Here is a 26,636-nt window from a genome sequence, read left to right as displayed (position 1 = left end):
AATCTTCAGAGGCCCTAACTGACAGAAGAACAGTAAATCAAGGCAGTAGATAAAAACCTTGTCACAAGTTCTTTAAGTTTCTACCCATTTCACTACACCAGTTAATGCATGGAAGGAGAAAGGAGTCTGGAGACTGCACCTAATACACTGCTAGAGTAAAAAATAAAAAATGTATTTTTTAAAGATGCACAAACAAAACAAGGAAAACCAACCAACCAAAACTCTTCCCCCAAGAACCAAAAAACCCATACAACCTCAACCCTCACAAAAAATACAATTAAACCCCCTACAAAGAAACATACACCTTTCAACATACACCCATAGCATGAAGCAATGAACAGACACCTTAGAAAAGACTTCAAAACTCTATCTTTTTCCACAGAATTTGTACAGGCTGGATTGCTCCCTTCTGTACATCCTTGAGCCAGGACCACTGCACCAGCTCCATCGCTGCCCAAGACAGCAGCTGTAAGAGTGAGCCTGTGGAAGCAGCTACACAGACCTGAGACACTGCAACAAGTCAGAAGACTTGAAGCAGACAAAGTAATCTTTCCTGAAATCACGCCCTCTCCTTACTGAAAGTGCAGCTTTCATGCCAAGAAGGGATAAGTAGCCTGAAGCAATATGGCAAGACAAGACAAAGCCAAGAGAATGCTGAACATGAAAAGAATCAGCCAGTTTCCTTGATTTCTGTATAATTTCCATATGTAAATCTCTCTCAACAATGACAATAATGGTCAGGTCAAAACTCTTCAAAACATATATCCAAATAGTGACAACGACCAGCTTTTTAACTATTGCCAAATATTTCCACATTGACCTGTCATTTGCATAACTTTGCTATCAGAGACCTTTATTCAGACTTTCAATAAATTGCATGTTACAAGTTTGTAAAACAATCTGAAGATGCAAAATAAAAAAGAAAGCAGAAGAAGCAGCACTATAAGATGCAATTTATTTCAATATACTGTTTTATTCCTGTATGTAAAGGGTCTTGTGCACTTATTCTATCCCTCGTTCCCTGTCTTTTGATCCAGCTTGCCTAGAAGAAATATAAAGATGAATGAGGCCCATTAGGCAAAGGTATTATATTTTACAAATGTAGCTTTTGGTTTCTCCAACAACAGTAATTGATAAAGAAAAAACCCAGCAAATCAAGATTTTCTGTTTCAGCTGAACCAAAAAAAGAGAAAAAGTGTGCACAGCTAAGCATGCAAGGCAGGTAACTGCTACTGCTAGGTCCAAGCAGATTCATTAAAGACTATTCCCTACAGGCACTGAAGTCATACATATAAAGTCAAATAATCAGGATGTCAATATTTCTAGATCATTTAAAGTACACTGTGTTGAAAGTACAATTTACCTCTGAATTATAAACTACATTTTCCTTTGTTCAATCAAAATAAGCCACTGTATGCAAAAGCTGCCACACTAGCTGCAGCTGTTCCAAAGCAAGATGGTTTCAAATAACTATCTTTGCTGATTCTGTAAGTGATAGATTTAAGCTACACTTTTAGTAAAAAGATGAAGTGAGTCTATGTCAATATAAGTGTACAAACAGCACGTTTTGGCATGGTTAAAAGATGCCAGTTTCAGAACAGGTACTGGGTACGGGCATTCACAAGCAGGTCTGGGGTTTCTTTGCATGCACACCAGTGTTTACTCTTGTAGATGCTGCTCATGTAATTTGTTGCAGGAGACTCATTCCACTTTCCCTGGGCACTTTGCTCCACATCTTTGCAAAACAGTAAAGATTTGGAAAAAGAATTGCTCATGTGAAGTAACTACTCCAGATGACCTTTTTGTGCTAGTACAAGCCTGGGGAAAAAGTATTTAACTAATGGAACAAATTGCACATTCTATGGGTTCATGACAACAGAATTATGAGTACAAAGAAAGATGTCGTCCCATTTGCTACTGCACACACTTTAAAATAGTAGTAATTATTTCATCTTTGGTCATGACAATTTTATGAAAAATACCTAGTTTGTCTACTGTATGGCTAGTGGTACTTTTTTTACAATTTATTAAAAGAAGAGAACACTTGCTTGCTGCTGCAAGTGACAAGAAAACAGGGAGAACTGTTGTTTCCTCTTCACCAAAAAAAAAGGCCACACTGCTGTGTATCACTAGTAAGCATGTAGACAAATCCAGAAAGAGGGCATCATGAATACCCCTGCAATGTAGCTCAGTGCCTCTTTCTGTAATTCTTCTTGATTTTTTAAAGCCAAACTCCTCAAACTAATGCAAAACATTTGAGAGGAAGATTGTTAGAGAAAAGAACACATAAAAAAGACTGTCACCACACCTACCAAAAAATTGAGCTAAATTCTAAGGCAATGTGTATGCTTTCAATTCACCAGTAGTGACAAGCCCTAGAGCCCAGAAGAAAAAAGGGATGGAGGCCAGAAGCAGGCATCAAGAGGGCTCTTTCAAAAAAAAAAGAAACAAAAAAGCCAAAAAAATCCCCCAAGCAGTTGTTTTTACAGTAGCACATACTATTACCTGTCAAATGCACAAAAACCCCAAACCTATACCTCTTTATAGTATAATTACTTAGAAATACATTCCTTACTCGGTATACCTTTAGAAAAACAATTTGCACATCAGTCAGATACACAATTAGATTAGAGCAATAGCTCAAAGATCACCTCACTAAACATTGAGATGAGACTGGAAGCTACAGATCTTCTTCAGTGAAATAAGCCAGCCATACACCATCAAGTGTTATCACTGGACCCAGCAATGGAGACCGTTTACTATGCAGCAGAGTAGCATATTCTAATTTGTATTTGCATAAAGTGAGAGTCAGCTTCAATTAAAAAAATGATTACTGAGTTCCTTCAACTTTTTTTTAATACTGTCATTCACTTCTGCAGTGGCATGAATTTTAAGTTCTGCAAGAGGCAGACAGCCATCAGCTGTCATGGACTAGCACAGTCAAAAATCAGTCCTTGAATTCATAGTGACATTCTGCCAAAAGACAGCTAATATCTGTAGCTAGGGGTGACAAGTCATAAAACAAGAATCTGTCATCAAAGCTATTTCCCCAGCACTTCTCCCAGAGCTGATATTTGTGATTTCAGCAAAGGAAGCACTGCTTCAAGAACACTGGCCTGAGTGAAGGTAGGAGTTTGTAACAACACCTTGGAACTCAATTATCACATTGTGGGCTTCTCTGCCTCATCAGTGGGGTGTAGAGCCTGTGGAGCTCAGCTCCCTGAGCAAGTGCACAGGCCAACCCAGCAAGACCATGCAGGCAAGAACCACAGGCTATTTAGGGTAGGAATAAAGTCAAATCAGCCCAGACTAAGCCCAAGTTCCAACAAAATCTCAGCACTTCTTTTGAAATCCCTTTTTTTTTTTCTTAGCTATCCAATAGTTCCTTAACCTTTTTGATATCCTCCCAAGATACAGATTCCTACTTAAAGTTTCCTTCCACTCATATGTAGTGCCTTGTTCTAGTCATTGAGAGAGCCTTTCCCCATACCACGCCCGGAACATCCACTGAACTCTGATCCTTAGACTGCCCATCACAAACGAGGCAATAAAAGGAAGGATACTCCACCTCTGACAAACTACAAAGTCAGCAAATTTTTCTTTTACAAAATAATGGAAAAAAATGAAATGGTAATGATTTTTGCAAATAAAAGTCTGAAAAGTGAAAGAAGAAACAGAAGAGGTTTAACAAGGGAAAGGCATGACGTGAAAGAAAGTGATCCAGGAAAGGCCAAAAGTGTCAGCTGGAGCAGGAAAAGGAAATGGAGAAGGAAAAACTGTAGCAAATAAGGGATCAATGCATATAGCCTTGCATTTCATCTTCTCTTTTCTCTCTACACAACACTTGCCTGCTCCTTTTCCAGTTGGTACTATTATTGACAAACCAAACACATTTTCTTAGGGCCCAACAGACTGTCAACACCATCATGACATGGAACACAAGCTGTTCTGTAGGAGAAATACAGTTTCAAGTGCTGAGAGTAACAGGAGTTCAGAACAGAGCCTGTACAACAGGGCCCCCGTTCATTTTAAAAAATTACAGAGTTTCAAAATGGGGTCAGGAAGACCTTCAGAAAATTGACCCATTGCTAGCTATAAAATATTTAGAAACTCCCATTTTGCAGTGTGAAATTCAGGAGCTTCCTGAGCCTAAAACTGAAACAATGTTCTGGGAAAATCCCACTTGCTGCTTGCTATGGTCTTACCCTCTTTCCTGAGCCATGTGCTGTCTACTCCTAAGACCAGATGCTGGGCTGGATGCCCCTCTGACCAAGCACAGTCACGTTTCCATTTTCTGCTAAGGTCTGAGTGTCATACTGCAAGCTTTTCAGTCACAGAGAAAGGGAATTTTTAAATTTCACCAATGAGAATCAAGAATCTATGTGGGATCAGGGTCACAACTACAAGTAAAGCTGTGACTTAATTTACATTAACAATGTACTGAAACTTCATTATATATAAAATACTCTTAAATTACAAAAGCTTGTGTTTTGAAAGCTGTCCAAAAAACTAAAAAAACACTAAAAAAACCCATTTAGAAACAAAGCTTGATTGAACTAAAAGCACAAGTTCAGGACTGGGAGATGGTCAAATCTGGAAGATGTACAAAAGTAGTTTCAAGCAAAGGCAAAGTTAATTGAAGCAGGTAAAAAAAGAGGCAATAAGAAAGTAATGCAAGCTTAGCTGTTGCATTCTATATAAATTGGGAAAATGCCACAGAGAGACTGGAGTCACATGTGTTGAATAATTAAAAAAAAAGATCATCACATCACAGATTATTGCTGTAGCCATCTGGACATACTATTTTATATTTGTAAACTGTACTAAAAAATGTGCCAAAATTTGCACATGGATGTAAAGAGAAACCAGAAGGAAGACCATGATACAGCAATTTCAAATAGCTGGGTTTTTTTTTTTTTTTAATTATATCCAACTTAAAACAATTCTCTGTCATTTAGTTTATCACTGCATAAAAGTACTTGACAGTACCTGGTATTTAGCTCTCATAGAAACTTTATATAATACATTTTAAATGTGAATCAGCAATCTAAAGGACAAAATTTTACTGTTAAAACAAAACTGTTAGTGGGTATTCTGCACATTAATACTAGGCAAACTTCCAAAATAAAGATTATATTAAAGCAGTTACTACCATAAAGAACTACTGGAAAAGTTCCAAAGTGTCATGAAATGACTATTGTGACAGCCTGCTTCAGTTAGATAATAAAGGCAACTTCATCTTCTTGCAGTAGGTTCAGTCCTGAAGGTCTTTGGTACAGTTTTAAAGGGCACTGGATATTAAATAACTTCTCAGCAAATGCAGGGTGGTGCACAACTAAGGCAACCAAAATACAGTGGAGGAGACCACAACTTTTATGGCAAATCCACTCAGCCCCATGGCCTCACCTGCCAATGCATTTCAGACTCCCAACTCCTCTCAACTCCCAGCTAATTACCAGCTTTTGATTTGTTTCTTTCCATCAATAACCAATATATTCTGCTTTCACAGGTTTAGCAGACTGATATGAAAGACAAGGAGAGGTAAGGCAGCTCAGAGCTCCCATCCCACATCTCTGCTACAGAGCACTCCTGTTCCCCACCTATTCATTTATGTGTGGCTTTTCTATCAAGGTAAGCATTCAAAACACACAGGTAACTCACCAGGCTTCTGGATTCTTTCACCAGCTCTTAGATAAGCAACAGAGGGATCCAATGGGATAGGTGGCCTGAACCATCCAATGGTTCAGTCTGCACAGATTATGCAAATTAGTACAAATAATATACAATTAGTATCAGATAATGACAGAATGGCTTTGGTTAAAAGTGACCTTTAAAGATCATCTAGGTCCAACCCTGGTCATGGCATCCCATAGGCAGAGACACCTCTCACCAGAGCAGATTGCACAAGGGACAAGTAGGCTGCTACTTCACTTTGTAGCCCTTTAACACTACCATGCAAAGATGATGATTTATTTAATTTATACATCAACAAGATTTTTACCACACACTACAGAGATGTGACACACACATGAAAGCACTGTTTAATGTTTCCTCTAATCCCCTGATTAACTCCCATGACTATAAGCAAAGGGGGTTCCACCAATCCAAATGACACTCTTCTATATCAGACCTTGCATACAGATCTCTGATTCAGTTAGAACTGCAACAGAAAAATCAGACAGTTCCTCTCTGCATCAGTTCTGTCTTCTGAAGATGTTAATCAGAAACATAGGGAACCCTGACAAAGCTATCGGAATCCTGGAATAAGAAGCCAGAAGGAAAAAAAATTTGTTTCTGTTAGATCTTTCTGAAAGTTCATCCACATTTTTAGTTACTCACTAAATCCTGTAGTAAGATACAGATATTTTAAAGTTTCTGTGAAATATCAAGTTAATAAATCTTTTCCTGAAATAAACCATGTAAAATTAAAAACGGAAGGCACAAAGATTTTCAAAGACCATCCTATAGCTGAAATATCCAAACCATCAGAGTTTGCAAAAACAAAAGGTCAAATTCTTTATTACTACAATGCTCATACTCAAGACCCCATGTATTCACATACAGAGGTTTTACACAGATGAGGAACATCCCTGCACATGCCTGAACCTTGTAAATACAAACTTGCTTATTTTTTACTAGATCCTAAAATATATCACAACACCAAAAAAAAAAAAAAGGAAAAAAAAAAAAAGAGAGAGAGAAAGAAAAAGTTCTTCTAAAGAGAATAAATCATAACTTTATTTTCTTCCTTCAATACAATGGTTAAAAATTTAAGTTATATTTTTAAGTATGTTTAAAAGTAGTAAAACTTGACACAACAGAAATCATATACTATCTGGTGTAATGCTCTCAATGTGAAACAACAAATAAGGAGATGTCAAATAGCCTAAAGTTAAATGAGGAATGAATGGCTCTTGACTTACTTGTTTCAATAAAGGAAAACCTCTTGTGGGTTTTCTTCAGAGCATACACTGTCCTGCTCTGTGTATTTGTGTCTCAAAAATAATGATATAAATACACTCTATTTTTTCCCGGCCTGAAAAATCCTCTTATTTTATTTAGATTGCTTTAATTTCCATGGTTTATCTAATTCTTAATGATGATGATCTTTGTAATGATTTCCATTTACAAGCTTTCAGGAAAAAAATCTATTCCCTAAAAAAAAAAAACCAAACTAACAATGTTGTGAAAATTCAATTTCTTTAGTGACATCTATCCCGATGGTTGCTCAGTGGCTGACAGCTTTCATCAGTCAAAGACTAAATTACATGAAGTGTCACTGATGTCTCCATCATATACAAAATCACTTTGGTAGCTTTGTAGCCATCATTTTTCATTTATCACTTTGGAATCTTATAAGCATACAGTATGTATGCACAGATTGCATACACTGAAACATAGCTCTGACTGCTCCTTTTGAGGAATCCACACTTCAGAGACCAAATGTGTCAAGGTCACCTTCAGCCCCTAAATAGAAACACATAGGATGATTGCATCTTTGCTCAGATTTTACTAACAGTAAAGGCATAGATTTAGCTTTCTTGGGCTGATTTGTTTGTATCCAATTTTTCTAGAACCCCCACAGCTGCTTAAAGGGAAACTTCCAGACCATCCCTTCATTTTATGCCAAGGCCGGATGACGTGCAGTCTCCAGGATCCTTAGTGCTGCCCAAGACTACCAAAAATATATATTATATATACACACCCCCAAAACATATACAGAAGGGCCTGTACACATTTTTGTGCTCCCCTACTCCATCCACCCTCATCCTCCTAGTCTCTGTAGACCTCAGTTCCTCTCCTTTTTAAGGTAACCAAAACATGCTGTCATCAACAGAAGAGGGTATTCATGTAAACACCAATAAAATGCTAAAACACTACATTTCCTTTCCTGCATTTGCTTTTATTTCTTTTCTTCACCTGACAGTGGTACTAAAAATGCTCTCAAATATTAAAATCTCACAGTCTCAATCTCTTCTACTGTAAGCTTTTTGCAGTTATAATCTTTCTTGTCTATTTACTAAGTCTCTGCAATTGATGTCAATTGCACATTGCTACAGAAAGACGTGTTGTTAAATCTACTTCCAGGACCACGGTCCAAGATCAAAGCTCTTGAAGGAATACCAAAACAAAAAAACTAAACAAACAAATGAAAAGGAATCCTTGAAAATGGTGTCTACTAATAGCACAAGGTAAAACACAAGTGCAATAAAATATTTTACAAATAAAACCTTCCCTTTGGCTGTGGGTGTGGTGTTGAAGAGTCAGAGCAGAAAAGTGTCACTTTATGCAGCAGTGGTGCAAATACTTACAAGTATCACAGGTATAAGAAGGGTCTATGGAATCTATTGTTGGAATTCAAAACAAAGAGCCCAGAGGGAAAATGTTGAAGAAGAAATGCCTTTGCCCTGGGTACCTCATGCAATGATAAAATGCAGGATTTGATCTAGAGAGGTTCAAAAAGAAAAGGGACTGGACGCACAAAAAACCCCACACCCAACAAGGAAACTTGCATACATTGTATACAACTGGCCACATAAAAACTGGCAGTTTCTGGCAGTGTTAGGAAATGCATAACTTGAGAGGACAGACATTTAAGTGAGAACGATACTCAACTTAGCAAAGAGTACTACTAAACTTCCTAGCATGATGTGGTTGCTATGCTCTACCCCGGCATGCTTCCCCCCAGAGAGAGGATGGGACTCTCTCTGAGGTGCACATTTGGATACAGGAACGAATTCCCCCCATCCTTTCATACATGGCCAACTTCTCCTGTCACATGCCACTTTCACCATGATGCTGATGGGACAGCAGAGCGATCTAGCAGAAATCCTTAGATTGCTAATGTCACCATGATGCATTCTGTTTCTTTCACTACAGCCCTACCAATTTCTACAACCAATAATACAGACACACACAAACACCTCTTTTACAGAAGAAATTCAGGGTAGAGTTCATAGCTCTGGTTTTTTAAAAGACACAAACCTGTATTTATACTGTAATAAACACACCATGTAGAAAGATGTTGAAAAAAGAAATTGAAACACGTTGCTTTTACTGTGAAAAATCTTTGCAAACCTTCAGTGCTCTGTAAACAATAAATAACTGAAACAGAGGTCATCTCATCAGGTTAACCATGAGCTGTGCTGCCAAGATAGAGAGTCTGCTCCAGCTAGGCTGTGCTAGCTAGTACATGGATTAACAGGGATTTCAATTTCCAGGGCTGTCAATCTTGCATGCTTTCCAGCACTGGATTTTACCACATTTTATAAAGATACAATCTGAATTCTGAGTGAAAAATAATTCAAACTGCTTCAGCGTCATTGCCAAAAGGGCTTCCAGAGCAAACAGATTATACATATTTTAATGCATACACTGCAAGTAGAAAAATCTCTCTCATGCGAAAAAAAAAATATAAATCCACCAAACATGGATCAACAGAGTCGGTTCAAAAAGTCTTGAAACAGTGCCCTTTTCTACAAATTCTTATGACATTTTCAATCATCACAACAAGAGAAAGCATCCCATGAGACTTTAGGCTAATGAAAGGTATCTGGAATAATTAAAGGTAGCATCTCTATTGCAAGGAGTGTGACCTAAAGGAGGGTAGTTGTGCCAGTGGGGGGGGAAGCTGAACTTTAACCCTAACTAGACTTTAAAGCATGAGAAAAAAATAGAAAGATTAAGATTATAAATCAAAGACCATTTAGTTTCACACCAGGTGTTAAAACCCTGCTTCTAGATGCCATCAATCTCAGAGATTTAATTGGCTTTAATGGGAAGAGTCTCATTCTCTGCAGCAAGAAACAAAGAGTTTTCCATTAGGCACAATGACCTCATCCATCCCTCCCTGATCCTTCTTCACCTCATATGCAGATTCAAGCACAGCCCAATTCATCACTTCAGTACAAAGCTGTTTGCAGCTCAGTGATCTGCAGTTATGTTACACACCAGGCACAAAGTTCCTAATAGAGAATGAAGTCGCTTCTACTCTGAAATTGCTATTGCTGCATGCAGATTTCTTGTAACAAAGAACAATTGCTCTTAACAAGCTTTTCATTGTTATGCTTCCTCTGTTAAAATTTCACAGGTCCTGCACAAAGGGAAACTCTCATCACTACACACACAGAGCCACAAGGAAGACACCAGAAGAGTCAGAAGCCCAAGAAGAACTTTTCTTCATAAATGGATGAGGAATTGAGTGGGTGTAGAAATGGCTGACCTAAGCATTACTTTAAATTGGTAATGACTTATGTTATATAATTCTTCTTATTTCCCTTTTAATTGCTCTTATTCTGCAATTCCCATCCATCCATATCTAACCCACACCTTTGTATCCCCTCTTCCCAAGAAAAATACTCTTGCCTCAGGACTGTACATTACTATTTGAAATTTTGGTATCATTTTTGTCTTTCCAAGTCTTGGCCATGTTACATAGAAATTCTCAGTCTCCATTTCAGCTTCTTTAGATTCGTTTTTGCTACTGTTTTAACAAAATTCATTTTTGCCAAGAGCAACTAACCTCTCTGACCTAATAAAAAAAAAAAATTCCCCTTCCAAATTTTTTTTGATTTCAAGTCCCCTTGGAAAGATTCCCAGAGGAAATACGCATACTGGTAGAGGAAGTTGGAACACTCTTCAATACTTGCATGGATCCATCCATCTCACATGTGTAAACCACTGATGGAAAACTAAACATAGCTGATTTCATTACCAGTATCCACTCCTCTCTAAGCTTCTAAAATTCTGTTAACTCTTCAGAACTTTATTTAGTAGTTCCTCAACCTTGTTTACATGTTTTCATTCAATTCCTTAAGATGAATTCACCTACTTTCCTCTAATTTTCTCCCATGACCATCTTCCTTCCAGTAACCTGATCTGTTCCAGCCATTTAAACTGCTATAATTATGACATGCTGTCACTTTTAGCCTTTCCCCTTTGATCATGATAATATAACTCCAATGCTTTTCTTCTCAAGTTAATTCACAAGCACAAAAGAATCTCCAAATTTATCAGGGGTTTGTCCTTCTCTTTGTACTTCCTTTAGGCTTTGCAATTTCATCTTGCTTATCTCTTCCCTTGAAGTTTACTGTCTCTACACCAAAATGGGTCTCACTAGAACTCACAGATTGAGAAAAAGTGTTCTGGTAATTCCTCGCTCCCTGACAGGCACTACAGACTGCACAGAGAACAGGGTAAACAGAGATTTTTTTTGACTAAGAATTGAACTCTCAAAGAAACAGCTTGAACATATTAAAGCAAATTTAATTGTAATTTATCAAGTGCCAAAACAAGATTAAAAGGATTTATCTTAAAATGAGAGAAAAGGCTCCAAGCTCTGTGGGAGACCTCAAATTACATAACAGCTTAGCATTTTTTAAAATAGTGTTAGTAACAGAGTTCTCTTCTGGGACTGCACCCTGCAACCTTACTGTTTATAAGACAGCATTGAAGAACCACCACAGTGGGTCAGGCTGGCTGTTTAACCCAACAGAAATGACAAAACCAACTCAGACAAAACATCCAGCCTGACCTACTACTCTGTCTTCAGAAGCAGCTAAGAGCAGATGTTTAGAGCAGCCACAAGCAAAAATTCTCTTTCACTCTCCCCAAAACACTTCATATTTTCCCTAATTTGCAGCTCAGTAATTTTCTTACCTGGGGATAGTACCTTTGTTTATCAATTCTTTTTTTTATTTTCTTCCACCTCCTTTTCCACATTTGTTCAGAAGCTCTTTATACCCATGCAGCACACACATCATGTTGTGGCAAGGAATTTCAGAACTTACACACTATGCAAAAAAAAAAAAATCCCAAAACAAAACACTTCTTTTCCTAGCTTTAAGACTGCTCCCTGCCTGTTTCAGCTCATCTCTCTTCTAATACAAAAATTAGGTGGCACTGAGCATTCATTTCCCATCCACACACCTCACAACTCCTATAATTTTGCAAACACCTAGCATTAGGACCTGGTCATTCTCTCTTTTCCAGTCTGGAAGCTCTCATCTAGTTAGTTGTTCTTGCATGGAATACTGTTCCATTGATGTCTTCTGCATCCTGCTACCCTTCTTCGTTTTTGTTGCCTTTCTCTGAAACTTTTCCTGTTCTACGTCACTTGTTCTGAGATAAGGAGACCAGGACAGCACACCATCTTTAAGACACAAACACTTCACAGATTTAGAAAGTGGTCTAATACTTCAATTTCTCTCCTCTTAGAGTAATTCCTGATACAAATTTGCTTCCCAATTGCTCCTAAAATATAGAGGTGATTTTTTCGATAAATTGCTGGTTATAGTCCCAAGACCTCAAGCTAACTCAAAATACTTTAACATTACTGATCCTGAATTTTTTCCATCATTTTAATGGCCATTCGGTTTTACATAGTTCTTTTGTGTTTGTTTCAGTCTGCCCCCTTTTTTTTTTTTACCCTCTTTTGTCCCATAAAACTTAGTTTCAGAAATAAACCTTGTCACCACACTTTTGTCCCAAGTCACTTATAAATATGAAAATACCCCCGGGCACTCACAGAGCTATCTATGGGAATCCATCGGTGATTTCCAACACACTTTTCCCCTGAAGCTTTTTTCCTTCCAATTTAAACAACTATTAAAACAGTTAATAAGCTAATAACACAGTCCTTCTCCTTAACTTGTGCCTATTTAGTTCCTTTAAAAAATTTTCAAGAGAACTTTGAATATGAAGTAAATTTTCATCATTTAGGTAGAACAATACATCCAACGATGTCTTTCACCTGCATGCCAGTTGTCTCCTTCAAAGACCACAGGCCATTTCTGTGATTTGACTTCAAATCACAAAAACTCTGGCTACATAAGATCTCTGGGAGTCCTCCAGTCAGACAGTCTGGCTAGCCATTAAAAGCCACAGAAGATCAGGTCAGCCATAGCACTGTACAGCTAAGACTTGAAAGCTCTACTAAGAGGGGTGGCACCCCCACCTCAAACCCATGTTTTATTCAGTGCTGCACTACACTCCTACAGAAAAAGGTTTACCTACAATGTCCAATCAGAACATTTCAATCTGTGTATGTTAACCTCCTGCTATTGGTTTGCCAGAACTAGGAACTTTGGCTCCATCATCTTTGTAAACATCCTTCAAGTAGTTGAAGGATAATATTAACCTGTTCACCAGGTCTTAAACATCCTCTTAATCGGGCTTTAATTTATGGAAATCAACCCTTTCTCAGTATCTCCACTGTAATACTCAATGCTCTTTCTAAAACAGAGATACTAATCTAAATTTTTAATTGATCCACTCAGTTTAAACAGGTGACTCACTGGTTTTTAGACTCCCTGAGTCCACATGAATGCTTTCTGAAATGTTGTATGAAATTAGACATCTTCAAGTATTCAACTGGTGAGACACTTAAAAGCAAGGGGCTGCATACCACAGTCAGAAGCTGGTCTATTTCACTCTACCATTCCTACAACAACTGGGCAGACTACATCTGGACCTGCTAAACTGAGAACATTAAATTAGTTAAATAAAGGCAGTCTCCTAAATCTGAGAAGGTTTCTCCTAACCTAAGAAGGTTTCCAAAACAGGAACCACTCCACACTTTTTAGTGGTGAGCACATACACACAAGAATTACTAAGTTTTCTGCCATGGCTTTATCTTGGATCATTGCTGCCATAGAGTCATTACACACAGGCCACACAGAGTCTCCAGCTGGCCTCCTGCTCTTGGTGTGGTTAAAAAAGCATTCATTAACTTTCTGTTTAGCCAGATAGGGGAATGTTTTGATTTTATTTCCTTCTTTGAACACAGACACAGCTTTTTTTAAGATGTTCTCTTACTTTTAATAGTCTCCTCTACCTGGTCATTTAGCTATACAGACTTCCTTTTCCTAAGACGTTTTTAGACTGATGGTTAAGTGTTTGTGTGGAGCCTCCAAAACAGCATCTTGAAATAGTGACCTTCAAACACATTACTCTTTCAATGTCACTGTAAACAAACATCCCCATTTTTACATAGTTTCCCTTTTTGAGGTTAAGCACAATTCAAGAGAGGTAAGAAGAGAGGAGAATTGCAGGTTCTTTTTCATTCGTTCCTCCCACTTCCATTTGATGGATTTCCTTAGCTTAGGGAAAAGAGAAAGGCAGAACAACTGTAATGGTCTACAAAGTCACATCACAAGTCTTTTTTCCAGACATCATCTCTCCATGACATTATCATCTACTGACTGAACAAAATACAGTCTCTTACCCACCTTTTAGTCACCATCCCTCTGTAATCATGTACTGCTTCTGTTCAGCGTTTGTGCAGAGCCAAAGTGGGGTCCTGGGTCTACGTTGGAGGCTCCTAGGAGTTAAGGAAACACAGAAGAGAGATAATAGATATTGAGGAGGCAGCTCATCAGCAATTCTCAGACATTTACTGCAGACATAAAACATGTCTCCCAAGCCAATAAATTAGAAATGTAAGGCACTTTTTAACTACACAATGTGAAGAAGAACCAAATGGAAAGAGATTGAAAAAAAAATCATTTTTTAAAATACCTGGCAGCTTGGGATGAGGATCAGAAAAGGAATATTTGCTGCAGTTACCAAAATCCATGAGACATGAATTTGAGAAAAATCCTTACTATAAAATTTTGCCTTGGTGCCTTAATAGCACTAAAATTAAACATCTCTAATACACAGACTTAAATTTGTCCCTGAGTAAAATCCATAACAAAATTCAGGCGGGTAAAACTTCAGTATTCTTCCACCTTTCCATAAAACAAAGTTCAAAAGAAAAACATAGTTACTCTCTAATATCTCAAAACAATACAAAAGGCATTTTTGCGAGAGCGATGCACCATTAAGGACATTTCAAGACATTAACCCATCTTGTAGGAATGACAAACACAAGATAAATATTCAAAAAATTATCTTACTTTTTTTTATTTATTGAACCAAAGAAAGCACTGCTAATCAATCATGTGCTATCTCTACGTGAAACAGCAAGACAGGAATCCCATAGCAGTTTCCTGCTCTCAGCACCTCAAGAAAAAGGCACTTCACAAGAAAAAACAGTAGTCCTCTGTCCAATTAAAGCATTCGTTTCCTCGATTGAGAACGTCTACAGAACAGAATACACCAGCAATCAACAGCTCACCCTTGAACCTAAACAGAGATGTGAGGCAAAAAAGGAGTCATTGTTCCACTCTGTTTACTCACTTATATGAAATGACTGCACTAGATGACTGGAAGTGTTTGTGATTTTTTTCCAATGCTTTCCTGACCTATGAAAGTCTCAGGAAGTCTGCCAAATGCATAACCATAGAAATGTTTGGAAACATCATACAGCAAGAAGAACTCTCCAGACTGGCCAACAAAGATTCAGATTTCTCTTTACCACATCAAAATTTCTCAAGAATCTCATTCTCCCTATCATCAAGTACTTCAGATAACAATTTACATATTTTATCCTAAATTAAGAATTTTATCATATCATTTACATCATATGTGCACATATACAGACCCCTCTGTGAAATTCAGCTGTAGAAGTTGCCAAAAACAGATTTAGATGGTGTTCTCCAAGGCACAGGGATCAAGCAAAGCTGAAGTACAGAAAGTCACTTTCAATTTCATAGTCCAAGGTGGTAGGAGAAGCTTATATTTTCAACAAGACATTGCATCACCTTTTCTTTGCCTCCCACTTTTCAGAAAGGCAAGGACAAATTTAAAACTTGGAAGAGGACCAAATTCTGCTTTTTATACTACTGTGTACCAGAGAATGCTCAAACACCTCAGCACTCAAACTACCAGTCACCAGTGCATGTTGATGACAAACTACTCTGAGACATTCAGTCTGTCAAGTAATTAATTATAACTGTTACTGTTCAGCAAGTTCTACAGACAACTACAAGCAACCCATCTCCAAGATGCAGTGTGCTAGTGATTTATGTATGCACTCACTACACCAGAATGAGCAGCTGAATTATTAGACTTTGAAACATTACAAAGAAGCTTGTATACCTCAATTTTTCCAAACAAGCCTAACACTACTAGTGTTTTCTATAAGCACCTGAACGTGCTCACTTCGTGATTCTTATTTTTACATAAACATATCAGATTTTATTCGACCAAAATAAAAGCTTGAACAAGGTTTCTTTTATTCTAATCATAATAATCTAAACAAAACTGGAAAGCAGGGTATGAATCCATCTTATTGATTTAGGGAAAACATGCACACACACAAAAACTAATACATAAAAGTTGAATTTCTACAGAGCCATGTCTTGCTTCCCTTACGCTTCTTCATATGGCAACTCTGCAGTCCCGTGACTGTGGAAGCACTCTCATCAAGCACAATACAGTACATGCTGTGGGTAGGATAACACCAGAAACCACCCTGAGTATTCATTTATTTAAGCTAAAATTAGGTTAACTCAGTCTACACAGCCCACACCAAACCAGACTTACAGAAACTGTAAATAAAGCCACCAAAATTAGAAGTCTAACTAAAAAAAAAAAAAAAAAAAAAAAAAAAAAAAAAAAAATCCATTTTACTGGAAGGTATGCAATCACGTTTTAGTTTACTTTTGCTTTGGTTTAGCATCAGTTGCTAAAGTAAAAAGGCTAGAGTGGCTTTGCTTCATGCCTCTGTCTCCCACTCTTTCCTTTCAAAATGACTCTGGAATGGATGATCAGTTTCGGTCTAACACAAAAACTTCTATGAAAATGGTCAGGAAAAGCAACAGACAAACTCACTTCCCAAACAGCTGTTGTACCTACTCTCAATGACAAACACAGGTACACAAGAGGGGAATTCAGCCATGGTACATTTTACTTCCCAGAAGCCCACTAATTTAAAGGAATGGGGCAGCAAGGGGACTTTTGCAAACAGATAAAAATAGACTTAGGTGTATACCAGGGGAAGGTTTCAAGACATCATCACAAGATTTAAAGGAAAACACGTGGGAGTGCTGGTTCCTGCTGCTGATAGGATACAGCACAAAAGTCAGTGTTATGAGCAAGCAGTGTGATTGAATCTGGCAGGAGCACCGTGGAGAGCACAGACACATTTACCACCTTTGCTCTTACATGGGTGCAGGCACTGTGCTCACCTCTGTCTGCTACACCTGAAGAGATATTTGGCTCCATGTGGAGCTGAGCAAAGAAACGATCACAGCGTGTCTAGACACCGTGGCTCATCTGCACGCCGAGGCTTCCCACCTCTGCTGCAGCTGCACGGCGCTGCCCAGGCAGCGTGCCACAGCAGAACCTCGCCTCACCCAGACACCTGGGAGCTTGCCCAGGCACTCAGGATCTTCACACAACACCTAATGACAACCTCTGCTGCACCTCACAAGACAAAAAAGGACACCGAGTGGGATGAGAACATGCCAGCTCCACATCATTTCACCAGCCAGCCTTGGCTTTTACTCCACAGTGTTGACAACCTGACTTAAGGAATCTGCTCCAAGTGACTGTGGATGATGTCAGTGAGGCTAAAGTACAAGTGTTAGGGACACCAGGTAGATGGGGCTTTCCAGATGTCAGTGTTCTCACCATCTATGCACAGAAGAACTGAACAAATAGAAGTAAACTTCATTTACTAATTAAAATACTACTGAACACATTCTTTGCTTTTGTTGCTATCTGGCAAGAAAGAAAATCTTGTCAAAACTGAAAATGTAGCAAAACTGAGAAAAGGAGAGGAAAACAAGAGTAAGAATAAAAGGATAAAAATATTCTCCTTCCTCTTCCCTTCCCCCAAAACATGCCTGCATTATGCAAATATATCTTACTTTCAGGAATCAATCAAGCATGAATGGTTGCAACTGCAATCCACTACCTTGTGTTCCTTCTACAAATACTAACATTTCTCGTTATGATTTATGTTAGCAAATATTACTACTTCTCTTTCTCTCTTCATGCTGAAGAGGTCCTTGCATAAGGAAAAAGATCTCATTAAATCTAGCTTATTTGCTTGACTAAAGAATGCACACACAAAGATGGCAATTATTGAGCAGAATCTAGGCATAAGAAACATGAAAGAAATAGGAATAGCCTTCTTATAAATCAGCATTTTGTTTACTTGCTTTCCAAATCACAATATTGGGCAGAATAAAACCAAGATAAAATAAATGTAGGGATTTTTGGTGGGGGAAAAGGAGAACAAATAAAAAAATCAATAACATCCTTGAACACGTCCTGGCCACTTCTGCTTGAGACCACAGAACCAGCCCATACAAATGCATCCCAAACAGACAGACACCTGCAAACACACACTGCAAAGCAGAAGCTCAGTGTACAGAGTGCTGTGCCTGCTCCTGCTTCACATGCAGGGCTGGGAAACTTCCAGGTCCTGACACATGTGTCTTCTGGTTCAACTCTGAAATTACATCCAATCAAAACAGGAGCAGTACCTGGACTTTCTTAGGTTCCAGCTTTGTTCTCACCTTGCTGAGGACAAGCTCCCAGGCATGAACAACTGTGGACATGTGCACACACACACGGGCACATGTAAATCACATGAGCAGTACATGTGATTCATCCTGACTTTGTCAGGCTGACCCCATAGGCATGGTAAAGTCAAAATAACCAGAACAGACTCCTTTAGGCCAAAATAGAAAAAATGCAGAGGCTGGAGTGCCAGGACAGGAATCATATTGCTAGCAGGAAAGCACAGACCAGAATATGTGAAGTCACCAGTCAGCCAGAGCTCTCTGGATGAAAATTACAGAAGAGAATGACATAACATTTATCTGATTTAGCAGGAATTTGACTAATAACTCATTTAAAGCCACTGAACTTGCCCTGCTACTTGTTTTAACTCCATTGAGGTCAAAGTGACTGGACCTGTTAATGTTCATTTAGCCTTTTAACCAAGCACCACAGATTTATAGTCCAAGAGCAGCAGCACTTAGTTCTTCCAAAAACCCCACCATGATCCCAAAATAGTCATTTTTAAAGTATAATACATTATTAAGACTTCTGAAAGAACAAACAGTATTACCTTATTTAAAATGGTAGAGATGGAGAAAAAGAGTAATAAAAGAGAAATTATTGTGGTCTTGCTCCCACTGAAGTCATGTTTTTCATGAAGACTTCAAAGAGAAGGGAAAACATGGCCTTTATCCAACTTTCTGCAAATTACACAACTGAGCAATTTTATTCAAAATAAATCACTTCTGATACAACTCTGATCTCTCTGGTTTGAGAGCAAAACTTCTGAAAATCTTTATTCTTGAGTGTGACACTATTTATTCTTCTGTTTCTCTGGCCTTTTACTGAAGTCTATAGTGCTCTGTTGCCACTGGTATTTGCTGCCTACATGTCTCCAAACTTTTACATTGTTTTTTGAACCTTAATTTCACTGGTGTGATGATCCAGGCAGATTTTTCCAGTTCCAAGATACTGACAAGAATAACGTTTTAGTACCTATCAGACAACACTGTTAGTACTGAGGACACAGAAAGCCAAGAATTTCATGACCAGAGAAATCAACTTCATAATGCAAGTCAAAGAAAAGAGTTATTGAACACTGTAGCATATGTATACAAAATTTGTTTCTGTGTGTATTTCTACAAGACTTAGATAAAAAATAAATGTTCCTAGCATTTTTGGGTGTCCTTAAGATGAAACTCAATAGAGGTATTGTATTTGGTTTGGAGTTTTTTTGTTCATTTTGGTTTGGTTTTGTGTGTTTGTGCACATATGCATTTTAATATTGCAGAAGGATACTATGCAATGGTCTTCTTAAGAAATCTCCTTTCTTTTCCAATATGCAACACTGTACTGCTTCTACCTCTTCTACTATTTTCACCTGTAAGATAAATAGTCTCAGCATTACTCCACCCACCCAGACAGGAGCACAACTATTCTTGGAATAAAACGTCATTCCTTTCTGAAATTCTTCCAAGTAATTTCATGTCTTAACTGATTCTCTGATTTAAGTGACATGCTGTTAGCTGATGCCAGCATGTAAATCTTAAATTTCATTGATCATCATGTGTTCCAAAATCTATGAAGATTTGCGAAAAAACATCAAAACTGAATTCCGTGTAATTTTGTCTGCATGAGACAGCTGCTTCCTTTCTTTCATTAACCAGTACATGGCTCCTCTATTTTCCAAAAGCAGCAAGTAAGCTAAGAAAGGTAAAACCAAAACTATGGATATCATGGAAGATCAGTCCTTAGCAAATGCATCTGTAAATATATAACCATAAAAATAATGTTTACTCTGACCTTTGGCAAAAGCCAGTGAACCTTTTCATTTCAGTTTTAAAAAATTCAAATAAAGCTTAGATGACAGACACCTCCTAGAGAAAAAAAAAGTTCAAGCCCCAGGGAAGTCCTAGATTTTATTTACTATTCTGAAATACATTTGCTGTACTGCAGGATACCAGCTGATATGTTTTCTGTAGCATAATTAATTCAGAGACATCTGCTTGGTAGCAGACCAAGGATGAAGCTAGGGGTTATGAGACCTGGATTACAGTTCTCACTCAGGAACTGATTTGTGGTATATCTTTGAGAACCTTGATCTGACCCCATCCCCCCATTATAAAATGTGAAGACATCTTTTTATATAACCCACGTTCTTCAAATAAAATGCAAGTTTTTATACATCTCAGCGAACAGCACTGGAAACACTGCAGTTCCAATTAAGACTGAACTCCTGAGGATAGTGACAATTACAGGAAACCTTTATGGTTGTGCTCTCTCAGAGAGCCCAGCTGCCTTCTGGAGAAACAGGACTGAACAGATTCATGTAGGTACACAGATGCCAAATAATAACAAAAAGGCTAATCCTGAATATTGCAGCTGCTGATAATGTTCACTGCCTAACAATGCAGAAAGTATTACACTCACTATTGCTTACAGCATGCTTTGCTACGCAGAAAGAAAAAAAAAGCAGTGGTATGTAGTCTGGGAGAATCCAAGATGATAGTCTGAAGAGGAAAATCCAACTCAGTGCATATAGCCTGAGGTTATTGGAAAAGTGTCTGCTAATATGCAGCAGACTCCCATAATTTTGCAGCTGAAGAAATAATATCACAACAAAATGCAATTACAATGCACAGTGTTTAAAAACTCTGCCAGTTTTTACACGCCAGTTTATTCCAAAAGCTGGCTTATCCACTTTGTCAGTCTGAGTGTTCCAAAATTATTTAAAGAAATCATATCCATTCCATTTTAAGTACAGGAGATCATATTAAATCCTAGGTAGGTCTATAAATTTTATTTGTTATGTATCAGGGAAAAAAATTTACTTGTAATCTGCTTTTCCAAATGGGGGGAGACTTCTTAAACCTTATGGGAAGGGGGGCTGGGGAGGGGAGTGTGCATGTACATTGGTTGGTACAACTCATCAACAAAGTTGATACCATTTAGGTTCCCAGCCCAAATGTACTGAAATCATTTATGATATGAGAGAGAGAAGTAGCAACAGTTTCTTTGTCTACAGGGCTTTCATATTCTGTGCTATTTTTTTTTTCTGGCTTTGATTGTTCTCCTTCAGTGATGGATGCATTCCCTTCTTCCATCTCAGCATGCATGAGACAAAGACAAAACTTAACATATCCATCACTGGAGCCGAACACACAGCACACTCCATCTGGTACCATAAATCCCAAAGTGATAGATGCTCCCTCCTTCCCCCAGTAAGATTCTTAGCTCTTCTACTCTCTCTTCAGCATGAAGTTGAATGCTGTGGAGTTTAGGGTTCATTTTTTTAGGTGACTGTAGAGATAGCAAAAATATGGTTGTTGTGATGTGGACATATTCCAAGCCTTGTCTGAAATACTCTTACCCAGGACCAAATGTTTTCCCCATCAGCAATGAAAGCATGCAATGCTTTGGCATTCTTCTAGCAGCCTATCCCTCTCTTTGCCACCCAACATGCAGGCAAGCTCCCATCTCATCTCCCTGGCTGCTCACCGTGCTGAAGCAATCACAAATGCCTCAGGCTAAGCAAATAGAAAGAAGTAAACACTTCAGTCCTGGGCACCATCCCAGGGAGGACACACACAATAATTTCCAAGCTCCTCAAGAGATATTTTTTTCTTGTGTTTGGTACTAACAAGATTAAGGAAGAAGAGTTTTAATATACAAGCAGGATCCCTGTCAAGATTTTGATTACAATGCCTAGTTCATCATAAGCCATCGCTGAAAACAAACACCTTCCATGCTTTTGCTGTGCACTAGGATTAAAATAGCAGGCAACAGACCCCAGAACTGCCCAGCACTGTGCCCACAGTGAACTTCCTTTCACAGCTCTCCTTCCTCCTATATCTCCAATCCACAGAATTTATACTTATTTTCAATTAACTTATTACATCCACACTAAGTAGGGCATGAAGTACGGGATTCCGCATTCTCCTCAGGCAGCTGAGAAAGAACACCTGGATCTGATTTTGGTTACTGTATTTCAAGTTTGTTTGAGATTCCATTTTCATACAAAAACATAACACAAAAGACAGCAGCAGATTTTGGTAGCTGGAGCTGGCGTTCATCTGGTGTTTTGGTACTCAAGCTTTGGGAGAACTTATGCAGGAAAGTTAACAGAGGCACAGGCACATTGGCCTGAGGCACATTTATTAAAATGCAGCATTAACTTCAGTATCAGGTATGGGTTCTCATTATCTTTGACAACTCACCAAGCAACACTTACAATTCTGATGTTAATTCACAATGTAATTGTATGAATCAGGAATACACATACAACTAACTGCTGTAAGCTCACCAAAAACCAGGAAACTCCTATTTGAAACACCATTAGGAATGTCCAAAAATTTAAATTGTGAAATAAAGATTTTGCTTACTAGTACAGAATAGTAGGATGCACGTCCTGTTTAAATTTATCTGCAAGGATTTGTATGATTCCATTGTTTCTGATCTCTTGTAATTATACAAGAAGAAAGAGATATTTGGTTTATAACATCTGCATCAGAGCAAGCCACTGAAATTTTCCTAGAATGACTACAGGAAATAAATAGTACAAACAAGCAGAAGAAACATCAAAGACACACCCAAACTTCATATGGACATCATCATTTTAAGACTGGTACTCCCTCCAGAAATACAAACAATGCTGCTGGAAAAGCTGCCATATTCCAAAGTTCTCATCATCTTTCAAAGCTAAGATAACTTGAAACAATGCAACAAAGCAAAGAGAAGCTGCACCGCAGATAAATTTGTGAGATAATCACACTTTGTCTAAGATAACCTTCAAACTCTACCACAGACTAAATACATATATAGCTGGTGCCCAGGCTGCAATTGGCAGGGCTTTTACCCACAACTTTTCTCACTTTTTCCCCGAAGGTCTGAATTTCTCCAAAACAAATTAATTTGGCTCCCACATTAGATCGCACTGGAGGCAGTATTGATACACAAAGATCACAAATGAAAATTAGACCACACAGAAGGGTGTACTACATTTTCCCATATAAACACAATGTTAAAATGGGATTTAAACAGTATAACATTAAAGTAATAGGATTTTAAAAAACACATAACATTTTGAAAAAAAATTGTATTACCTTACCATCACCACAGATGAGACAAAATTGAACAAAAATGTGTAAGCATGTGGAAGACCTTCTGCTATCATGACACCACACAGTCAGTGCTGGCCCAGAAATGCACATCATTTTACAAATCAGGAGGCCCCTCTGGTTCTCTCACTCAGAAACTGAGCAATAGTAAAGGCTCCAGTTAAACAAAATTCTAACTTAAAATTCTTCTTCCTTTTAGCCACAGGAAAAAGGACTTAATGCAAAGGGAACATTTCTTTTCAAATATGCAACCTTGACTTACTGCAACTGAGCATCCTAGCAGGGCACTCAGCAGATACTCTGGTAGAAGTTTCTTTGCTCTGCTCTGTCTTAATCAATTTAAAATTATGCAACTGTTTGAACTGGTCTGAGGACTACATTTTACTGCTAATAGAAGAGTCTTTCCTTCACCAAAATCAATCTATTAGGGGGAAAAAAAAGCAATACCCCCACCTTCAGTTCTGTTAATTTCTCATACTCCTTTTCCTTTCTTGGTGGTGGAAAAAACCCTAAAAACCAGTTTGTTACCCTCCACTGCCAGTCAAAAATAAAGCTAAAAGATGCCTTTTGCTTTTGTTTGTGTCCATACATTTCTGCGCAAAGAGTTTTCTTCATATATTTTCTCTATTAAGATTCAAGTCATATTCTTAACTATGTTACATCTGGAGAACATGGTCTTTGAGAGAACAAATACACCTCCCCAGCTGCCCAAAATTAGGCACCAAATTCAGAAAAACATTATACAGTTTTAACCTACGTTACAGTCCCTCCTCGTTACCCAAAAAATCCTCTTAAGGTCACGGTTCAGATGCAGCATTTGAAGAATATTTTCTCTACCCAGAAATAGATCTTTTGCACTGCTTTGTGCGCTACTACTGGGAAAAAATGGGAAAGCTTTTTCTATTTCCTTGTTAGAACATGCTGTTCCCTAGAACACCTATGGGCCTTGTACTTCATGGTTCAAATCTCAAAAGTTTGTAAAGCAAATCAGACAGTCAAAGTGGTTGGAGATGCAGCACAGGGCAGCTCTGAAGGCAGAGACCAAGCATCAGGGAAAAACAAAAGATGAGCACTCTGCTTTTCCTTTATTATGCACATCTTGTTATGGCAGGCTGGTGATATGCAGCTGTTAGAATGCAGTTTATAGGCACAAACCACAAAGCAGTACCTACCCCTCCTTAGCTCAGTAATTCCTCCTATCCACTGAAGGGCAGCACAGAAAAATACCAAGAATGAAAGACTCCAATAAACATTTCTTGATAAACCAGTTTTAGGTTACAGACTGCCTTCCTATTTCACAAAGTATAAGGATCACCTACTTTTTCATCAGGTAGCCAAGAAAATAGCTCATTTTCATATATAGAACACTAGTGGGAAAGAAATGGATTGTCTGTAAACACAAAAGCAGAGGCCACTTGAGAGGCAAGAATTAAGACAGAGAACAGGGGGAAATCATGATTCAGTAACTGAAGGAAATCAAAACTAATACTGAAATGGAAAGGATAAGAGAAGTCATCAAGTGGGAGGTTAATAAACTCAGCACCAAGAATCTTGTTCTTGTTTAGACATTCTTGCATGCTTAAAACTGCCACAGGAGGCAGTGCTATTTGCCGTTTCCTGACAATGTCCCAATTCATGACCCATTTCTGCCTATCTTGAAACATCTCTAAGTCAAAAAAGTCACTACAGAAAATAGTTATGGATGGGTAGCCTATGTGCAGTATGGTTTCCTTTTTTTTTTTAGGTATAGTAGAATTTACTTCAAATTGTAACAGAAGATTTATCACTAGGATGTAAGATTTCTGCTGATTTTTTTTTCACATTCTGAGCTTGGCTTGCGGTTTGCATGTTAAAATCAGTTTTCTAAATAAAAGCTAAAATTAATAAGGGAAAGCTCAAGAAGAAAATTATAGTTATCATAGTATCTTCCCTATATCCTGTTCAGTGACACTTTTAGAAATGTCAAAGTCTTTTGATAGCAATATGGCAAAATTAGCAAAGCTTATTTTCAAGGCATCTTATCAGTACAATGGGATGAAACATCAATAAAACTACTCAAGAGCACTTAAGTTCTGACTTCCCAAACTGCAGAGTGGAAATCTTGTGAGGAAACCTGTCTAAAACCTTGCTAGTTAACCACCTAGTCCTGCTAACTGTGTGTACTATATACTGCACAGGAACACAATTTCTTCAGGTATTTTCTCCCATTCTGCATTAGTTTTCCATCAAGCAAATTTTACTCTTGCCTCTGTGTAAAAGAGTCAAAGGAAGAAAAATTGAAAAAAGTCAGAAAAATAACCTAAGTTTAGCACGCCTTTTTTAGGATGTACTCTACTAAAATTGCCTCAGAAGAATCACCTTCATTTGCAACAGCATAACCAAGGGAAGCAGCTTTTACTTTCTTTCAATTTGTTTTTACATACATACTAATTGTAATGCATGATCCACCTCCTTAGGGAAAAAAGATTCCCTAAGGATGCCAGAGATATCCCCTTAATGGCAAAGGAATGGGGAGAGTTGGAGAGTAGCAACCATGGTAGAAATTTCATGCAGATTACTGTAAGCATTCCCACTGGTCTCCACAAAACACCAAATAAACAGGACTGGAAGTGATTCTATTCCAGTTTCGGCCTTTGAATACCTATAAATATTCCTAAAGTACTAATGAGGAATACTCCATCTCATAAGAAATACTGACAGTGCAGGATGAAGCTCACCCTTAAAATACTGAGAGAGCTAGTGAGGGAACTAAATTTTTAATGGATCCAACATTTCCAATAATTTCATCCTACAGCAGAAGATTCATCTGCTCTGCCTTTCTTCCTGGACATTCCTATTTTAAATCAACTGTATCACAAAATGGTTCTATTTATATATATTACAAAATGCAATAAGATCCTCTGAAACAAATTAGTCTTGAGACATGAAAAAAGGGAGAACTATCACACAACACCTCTGGATGGATTTGACAGCTTGCTCAGTTCAGACAAGTTACATCATTTCAATTACTTCTCTACCCCTCAAAATGGGTTCCAGACTTACACAAGACAGACTTACATGAAGATATGGTTAAACTCTTGTTTGTAAGGCAATAGTTATAACTGATCCTCAAGAAAAGTGACC

General features: G+C 38.0%; 1 protein-coding gene across 7 annotated transcripts in view; it reads right to left on the bottom strand.

Moving 5' to 3' along the window:
- The window catches only part of SEMA5A (semaphorin 5A), a 314,662-nt gene that overhangs the window by 218,672 nt on the left and 69,354 nt on the right, over window positions 1-26,636 (bottom strand). For all 7 annotated transcript variants that reach the window (XM_071454478.1, XM_071454487.1, XM_071454484.1 and 4 more), the window contains one exon: window positions 14,229-14,320. The gene's annotated coding sequence lies outside the window, so the exon portion shown is untranslated. The remainder of the gene's footprint in view (window positions 1-14,228; window positions 14,321-26,636) is intronic.

The sequence above is a fragment of the Agelaius tricolor genome, unplaced genomic scaffold (assembly GCF_023055355.1).
Source record: "Agelaius tricolor isolate 1412-34295 unplaced genomic scaffold, bAgeTri1.0.p SCAF_2, whole genome shotgun sequence".
In the NCBI taxonomy this organism is placed as follows: Eukaryota; Metazoa; Chordata; class Aves; order Passeriformes; family Icteridae; genus Agelaius; species Agelaius tricolor.
The sequence above is the reverse complement of the archived record's forward strand: the minus strand, read 5'-3'. Positions and strand labels throughout refer to the sequence as shown.